The sequence below is a fragment of the Leptinotarsa decemlineata genome, unplaced genomic scaffold (genome assembly GCF_025532065.1).
Source record: "Leptinotarsa decemlineata unplaced genomic scaffold, Ldec_3_MD MMD2_tig00078422_RagTag_RagTag, whole genome shotgun sequence".
Classification (NCBI taxonomy): Eukaryota; Metazoa; Arthropoda; class Insecta; order Coleoptera; family Chrysomelidae; genus Leptinotarsa; species Leptinotarsa decemlineata.
This window is the reverse complement of record NW_027412747.1, coordinates 6705699-6714646: the sequence shown is the minus strand read 5'-3', so window position 1 is coordinate 6714646 and position 8948 is coordinate 6705699.

The following is an 8948-nucleotide window of genomic DNA, read 5'->3' as shown; positions in this document are numbered from 1 at the left end:
TTTTGCCATTCTACTTCTCCATGTTGAAAAAAAAATGTGGGAATTTTTCAAAGAAAGGAAAACAGCAATCAATTTCAAAAATTAACTCGATACAAAGATGTGTAGACGAAAGAAAAATATTTTGAAACGAATAATTTTATATAAATGCTGAATAATACGGAAAACACTGTTTTTTATTTCGTTCGTATTCCAAACACTCGTAATGGGATCGAATCATATATCATCCACAGGATTCCTACAAAATTTAATTAATGATAGTGAAATTTCACTAACATGGAACTCTGTCATCCTCACTGCTAGACATCTCCTACAAAATAATGATAATAAAATCAAACCTATTATGAAATTAACAATTATTGAATGTCATAAAAAGCTTGTACGATTTTTGACAGTCAATGTGAGTGGCAAGAAGAAATTATTATAATTTTGAAAACAATTATGATAGAGGTAATAGCTGAAGTTCAATCTCATCAAAAACATCAGCAAATTATTTTGACGAACCAAAGTAACAAAAATATATAGAATTCAGAAGAAATGGAATCCAGAAATTGAAAAAATGACAGGAGAAGCTGAGACCGTTTTCCTGAATATTTTTAATCTCCAGCGATTCAAATCCAATGTGAATCGCTACTTTCGCACAGGCTCCGCCTTAAGGATTCTCCTGTGGTGCTTGTGTTTTGTTCTTGAAAAAATATGAAATAATTTTCAAGTAATTCAAAAGCCTTTCTGAATCTATTGGCAATCGAAAATTTGATACCCACTGGAACGTAATAACTGCAAATTGTTGCGAAGGAATTCATCTTTTACAATTCAGATTGATAGGATAGTAACTCTTACATATTTTGGAAATAGTATAATTGGTTTTCTGAAACTCCATATATTCTAAAGAAATTTTTCGATTTTATTCATTTACATAAAGTCGAAAACCCTTCTCAATGAGGTATCAGTGTCCTTCCATTTCCATGAAGGAATTGTAGGAGACACCACCGCTTCAACAAATGAAGATTGAGTCGTCCAAAATTGTACCTCTCTCATTCCTGACGTGTTTTTAGATTTCTTCAAAAAGTTATTTTCCTGGCAGTTCTGCTTTGCGTTACGTTCGTACATTGTTGATGGTCTAGGTACTTCATATATACCAGACTGTTCAGAATATCCATCGCAATGATCAAATCGAATTCGATGAAAGATACAAGATAAAAAAGATATTGTGAGTTATATTTTTGGAGTAATGAGAAAACACTAATGAGTTGCAGTTCTTTCAATAAATAAAACAAAAACCATTTCAATTGAGAACTGAGACTTTGATTGCATTTTTTCAGTGTTACACATACCGCACCTACATTGAGTTGGGTGTTCTACAAGATTCCTATTGTAAGCCTGAAGATGACCAGTGACAATGACGACGAAACGATAACGAATAAACGTACGAAAAATGGTTGAAACGCATGTAAAACAACAACCTGTATACCTAATGATTTTTCGACAAGCAGCCGCCATGTTTTTCTCTTTAATGTCATTGCCAAATACTTCGCTCTCCCCATTGCCTCATTTTCGAATGTCAACTCCACAACACGCAATTCTCCAACACTGTTTGACGCACCCCTGTATATTCCACTCAATGCCCGTTACATTGCCGCTAAGTTTTTTGTTTTACGTTAGCAGACATGTTTCAACGCTGCACGCCCTGTATACCTCTATGGCGGCCATGTTTTTTTCTTTAACGCTGGGAGCCATGTTTTTTTTAACACCGCACACACTTTGTATATTATTGTTTTCATATTATTCCAAGTGCTCTCGAATCGATACCTTCCTAACCCCATATCGCTACTCGATTATTGGCCGTACGCGTGACCTTGAAAAGAACCAAAATGTCACGATGGACCTTAGCCGTTCTTCCATGTTAATCTCCATAAGCCAACTTCTTGAACCAGTGCAGCATATCTAAAGTATTAGTTTGTTCTATGTATCACGAGAGCTTATTCAAGTTTATATGGAATCCATCGCATACAGTGATGGGAGAAACATCAATAAAAATGATTCAATAGTTACTACTTCTCACATCTTATTTAAACCTTGACTATGTAGAATCGCCAATGAGAACAAAAAAATGTTGTTAATTAATTATCAATCTTACCTAAAATGTATGAGATTTCTTTATATCATTCCGAATGACCGATTTTTCATAATTTTTTTGAAATTCGGGTTCCAGAAAGTCAAAACAAAACTTAATTTATTATTTTCTCAAACAAATGAACGTCAATATAAATTAGTCCAGGAATTCAAACAGTAACATTATTCCCCCAGTAATTGTTCCAGGAAAGAAAATAACAATTACTCAATCTTCATGTCTTTTTTTCACATCCAAGACACAAAGTCTTGAAACATGTCTTCTTAGAATGACTCCGTTGGCTAACTGAACATCGATCATTCTATTTGGGTTTCATTTCACAGGATACAAATTCAAAACTCTACCTTTAACCTGGGGTCAACTATAAGAACAACATCGTTCTATAGAATACTTGATGTTTCTTGTTTCCATTTTCATTTCCATTTGCTTCGTTTTGTCAGATATGTAAGGTATTATTCATATGTCCACCTCTTCCAAAATATATCTGCTAGTTTTTGGGCTTGTAGTATATTCACCCAAGTGGAGAACAACGTGACAACACCGCATATAAATAAGATCAACAAGTAGGGAAGTGGATGTTAAGTTGTCTTTGAGGAATGACGTTTGAATACGTAAATAAACCATTCAAAGTAGTGTTAGTTTTTTGCTCAACTTCCCCAATTCCACAGGGCTGCTTTCCATCTTGAGGGTAGGTTGAGATTTTCTTTTTCCAAGTCAGCGCAAGACATTGCAGCTTGAGAAGGTCCGATTAGAAAATGATTTGGTGTGAGTTGTTCAGAGTCGCTAGAGTCCAGAGAAATGTGTGTCACAGGTTGTGATTTCACTATTTGGACTAGATGGAGAATTGAATTTCCAAAAAGTATTCTTCAGTGAGCAAAATGTTTTATGTCTCTCTGGTTCAGACTGTTAAACGATTCTTGGAGTTCACTTTGTGCTGATTTGGAGTTGGATCCATTATCACCATAGAGTTCTTCTTGAATTATATCAAAACATTAATGAAACTATCAGTGGAAACATCGTGAGCAATTTCTAATTGTTTTTCATTTGCATTGTGGCCATGCAAATGAAAATCACATCGTAACGTTTTTCATGACTTCTCCTGACAGTTACCACCTAGGCCCAAAATAATCTACCCCTGTCCTGATGAATGGTCAACAAGGTGGCAGTTGTTCCATAATTGGTATATTTGGAATAGCTCTTTGATTTTTGCATGTTTTACAATGTGCCTATACTGATATAACTGCTAGTCTAAAATGTAAAATTCAATATTTCTTCCTTGAATTATGGACAACTTCTTGTTCATGTTGATGGGCTTGCCCGTGGTAATGATGAATGATGAGTCTGGTAATTTTTTGTTTGGGGCACAAAATTATTAGGTTACTGAAATCTTCTCGCGCATTCGCCATATTGTCTAGCCTTACTCGTTAGCGAAGTAGGTAATCCATCTTCCTTCATAATACAGGTTAGGTTAGGTCCAAAGTGGGTGGGTCTATTCGACCCTCCACCGCAACCCGCAAGGGTTTATTATAGCTGACACCTATTCACACTTGGCCAAATAAACCCAGCTTTTTGACGGAGCCGATTAGTTTGTATGGTGAGTGGTCTTTCAGGTCAGACGGTAAGAGTATGGATCTACCGAACTCTAAGAACCTGATTCGGTCCCCAGCGGGGCGGGCACGAAGTATATGCTCTGCTGTTCCATCATTTTCCAGACAGAAGTGACACATACTATGAGAGACGACTCAGTCTTCAACTGTATGCACTACCACACCTTTTTTTAAGGTTCAGTTATTGAATCAGGAGTTGGTGAGATGAGAAGCTCTCGCTCCTGAACCAAATTTACAGGGTGCTCAGTTGGAGTCGTGAACTCAACATCCATCTCCTCTATAGACTCGCTCTTGAACTAAATTTACAGGGAGGTCAGTTGGAGTCGTAAACTCAATATACACCTCCTCTGTAGACTCGCTCCTGAACTTAATTTACAGGAAGGTCCGTTGGAGTCGTGAACTCGACTTCCATCTCCTCTGTAGCCTCGCCCCTGAATTAAATTTACAGGTAGATCGATTGGAGTGGAAAACTCGACATCCATCTCCTCTGTAGACTCTCTCCTGAACTAAATTTACAGGGAAGTCAGTTGAAGTCGTAAACTCGACTTCCATCTCCTCTGTAGACTCACTCCTGAATTAAATTCACAGGGAGATCGATTGGAGTGGAAAACTCGATATCCTTCTCCTCTGTAGACTCGCTCCTGATCTAAGTTTACAGGGAGGTCAGTTGGAGTCGTAAGCTCGATATCCTTCAAAGACTCAGCGTCAGAAAACATTTCAGGTTTACTCCATCCATAAAAGTCCCACGAGTAGCTAAGGAAGGAAGGTCAATCATGGCAGAGCCCCGCATTATCACGACAAGACGAGAGGGTGCCTGGTAATTCGAAGGTTCCGTAGAGACAGCTGATAGGCTCAGATTCATTCATCCTCTCGGCACGGGTACACATACCTCAGGATCAAGCCATCGTTAGGATGCTATTCAGTTAGGGAATAACAGAACCACAAGTGATTCTGTGATTCCAGTATCCAGCGGTGCTACGTGGAAGCAGGCATCTCATGGTCGGTTTGCTCAACCCCCACATTCCAAGCCAATGTACTCGCCGAAAACAGCATGCACAGTGGTTGAGGCAGTGAAAAATTGAACAAGGACAGCCAACCCGCCTTCCATGATACAAGGCAATGAATGAAGAACAACAGAACAACAACAGAACATTTCATCTTTTCGGAAAATGCATCTATTTGAATTTTCTTACACAACAGCTTTTTTGCTGACATAATTTTTTCTTTTTCTAGTTCTTTCACTTTTGTGGAGAGATTTTTTAATTTTTTCCAAATTAACGTACCTTTTGAAAATTCTCTCCATTACAATTATTTTTATGAATCTGGACATTCAGCCAGTTGCTCTTAACAATTTTGTAAATTTTGAAAAATGTTCTGGAGTTGGAGTTGGAATAACAGTTTTATCAGAATAATTTCCCTAGTTCGGACTTTCATTGTCTAATATATAAAATGATTTGAAATCCCTGAAACAACTAAAAAAAGAATAATTCAAAATGAATGGAAATATTAAGCAAAAATAACCTGAAATGAAAAAATAGAACGATTGAACAAAAAATTGAGAAATATAAATGAAAATAAAAATAAAAAGTTGAGAGATTCCAAGCCACGTTAGTTCACGACGATTCATTTGTTAGTATCTACAATCGTCTCCGGGTGATGACCCGTCTTCCTAAACTGTTTTGTTCATTATTCTTAGAAATGTATTTCCAATCGCTATAGGCCAATTTTCCCTAGGAAATTTCAGAAACTCAGTACCTTGGAGCTATCGACTATTTGAATGGATATCCAAAATTTGTTATCTTTTATTAGCTTCATTCGCAACGCTATTATTGGAGTTGACATGTTTCCATCGATTTTCTTCGGTGGGGCTTTGTATTTTCCCCAAACGTTGAGACAAAAAGACTTCATATATGTGTGCTTTAGATCTAATCTAGTATAATATTATTTTATACTCTGTCCAATAAATGACTTCTGATATTTTCAAATCCAAATTGTTAATCAAGTAGTGCCGTAAGCCAGCTCCCAACAATGCTGCTTGTAATTCCAACCTGGGCATTGAAACATGTTGTTTCAAGGGGGTTACTCTTGCTTTCGCATATAGCCAAAGTTGCCATTTTGTATTAAGAATGTCTGTAATTCCATCGTCCCACCCAAGTTTTATTTTCCAAATACCTTTCGGAAGGATTTTGCTCTGAATTGTGAAATTAGTCAAAAAACCTAAAGGGTCAAAAATTGGCATGACCAATTTCAATATTTCTCCCTCAGTTGGTCGTCGTTTCAATTTCAAAATTTCATTGTCAATTTCATGAAATTTTGTTTTGAATGTGAAAGTATCACTAAAGGGACTCCAAAAAACACCTGGAATTATTTCAGTTATATTTTCCGAATTTGACTGAGAGTGTTTCTTTGTAAACAGTCTCAACATGAAATTGAATCAGAGATACAGTTACATATGGTAAATCCACATATTGAATGAAAATATATAATATCAACATTGAGTTTCTTACACTCCTCAACGGAATCGGTATTACCTTGGTAATCATCCATCCTTCGTTGCTGCTGGAAATTTTTCGCTAAATTCCCGAGCATTTCGATTCTCTGCATTCTCTGCCCATGCGCTAGGCATGGGCTATTTGATGATCCAAAGAAAACTACTCTGATTTAATATTCACCGGGTTCCCTGTTTCTGTCAAGTCGACGCCATAGGAACTTTTGAGCTGGACAATCTTCGTGGCAAACTTTCACTGGTACAAACATTTCTTTGATATCACTGTCAAAAGCGTATCTCTTGATCCTGAAATTCATCGAAATTCTATGAAGCGAATTATATTAATCGGGACCTATCATTACACAATCATTTAAGCTGATGTCATTTGATCTTGAAGTATCTATCAAACACAATTCTGAATTTATTCGGTTTATTTGGGTTAATAATATCAAAATGTGGAAGATGCCAAATCTTTGGAGTTTGAATTTGACATTCTTTTTGCGTGAGTTTGTGAAATTACCCTTTTTTCAGAAGGTCATCCATTTCCTCATAGTATGTCTTACCTTACTCTCAGCTTTTTTCAATTTTTTTTTTCGTACATGCTAACCTATTCAACGCATAATTTCTGCTTTCTGTGAGAACAAAATTTTCATTTCTCCACCAAGAATCAACTTTCCCATCCATCCACAATTCTTCTCATAGTCTTATCTAGAATAGTTTCTGCCCTCTTGTCATCTTTTTACATGGGTTTCCCAATTCTATCCGTTCCAGAAATGTCAATGTTTCATTGCTCTTTCACAAGTTCGTGACGTTTGTCTAAATCATCCCTCTGTTCTGCATGAGTATAAGAAGCAAATAATTTTTTTTCAGAATTGTGAGTACCCGGTCTAGAACAAACGTTTCCATGTATAACCAAACCCAGTAATGTTTCACTTACCGCTGGACCATTTCATTTCGTGAAACTGGAATCTCTGGGATCTTCTAGTTCTTTGACTTGATTATTAGTCAATTGAATGCTAAGTGAGATCTTTGGAGATTCTATTCAATTGCCAACTGTTCTTCAATCAAAGTGACTGTCGAAGCATCATCTGAAAGTGCATAGGTTTTGACATTTATCGTATTATAACTGACAGTAACAGGTAGAATTTTGAGTAAAACACATTTGTTTGTAAAAATATGACAATTGACTTCAACATCATTGACATTTTCACTGGAAATCGGAGTGGATTCCAAATTTGTAATATCATTTTTATCATCTGATGGGTGTGAAAATGATGATATTTTTTGCAATTAATAATATAGGAAATATTTTATTTACGAGCATACACAAAATCAATCCTTTTCCAACTGAGAGGGATTTGAATGAGAAAACTATGAGAAAAATTTGAATGTACACAAATTCAAACGATATAAATCTTTTTCAGAACATATACACTTCTTTTTATCCCTGTAGTCAAAGTAGTTTTTTTTCTACCAGAACGCCTTGTATATGGGTTTCTGTCAAAAACATTTCCTGCCATTTTGGTATTTCGATCTGACAAGCTGCTATTGGCTTTCGATTGAGCCAGTGACATAATTCAACCAACTTGAACTCATACGAATTTTCTTTCGAAATACGCTCAATCCCCATGATTTTGTATGAGTTATTAAGTTTAGTCATAAATTCTTGTAGAATTCATTGAATGAGTCGATAGTTCCAAAAAGGTTTTTTACTTCATCGAAAAATTGTATCAGTAAGTCCAGTCTTTCCTCTTTCATGATAGAAAAACATTTCTCCTTTTCGAGTAGCATAAAAATTATTTGTTGAGGTTGTCCAAATGTACTTTCCAGAATGTTTATTATTTTGTCAACATTCTTAGGAATATTACTCAAGTATTATCTTAACACCAAACCGCTATTTTAACACCTCGAAACGTGTTTCGATCACCAAGTGATCATTTTCAAAACAGTTTTGTTTTTCCACTTGGTGAGCAAAACACATGTTGAGGTATTGACATAACGGTTTGGTGTAGGGATAAAACTTCAGTAATATTCATTACTAAACCAAAGGTTCCAAACAGTGCATCACAAGAACATTCTTAAGCATAATTAGTAGACTCTTTATTTTAAGAATGAAACACAGGCACTATAGAAAAATCCTTAAGACGATCTAAGAGCGGAGACTGTGCAAAAGTAGTGATGAAACATTGTCAAACACCTTCAAACAAACGTAGTGATTCACATTGGAATGGAATCGCTGGCGATTAAATCTTTTTGGAGAAACGTTCTCAGGAAGTTGATTTCACATAAACGCAGTTCTGCAAATGAAGGAGTTCTTGAACAGTGGAGTTCGAGGTATACTGTGTTGAACCTCAAGACGATGAGCAGCCACAGTCCGACGCGTATTTCTAATATGAACCGCTCTTGCTGAAATCAAATGTGCCAAATGTGCCACAAATTGTCTGATCTGACATTATTATATCCGATTTGGAGACATTTTTCTTCTTGGAGAAAACCGATGCCTGGTTATTTTCACCCCAATTCGCAATTACTTATAGATTCTCATTAAGATCTGCAACATCCTGCTGCCGGTGAATATGTGCATCCGCAGCCGATGTCCTGGAAGTCAAATGGAATGACTAAACAAGTTTGCTGTCTTCACTAAAGCGATATATTGGATTTTAGTTTTTTTTCCGTAAGTTGTTGATATACAAAATAAATAGGATTGAAGACAATATAGATCCCT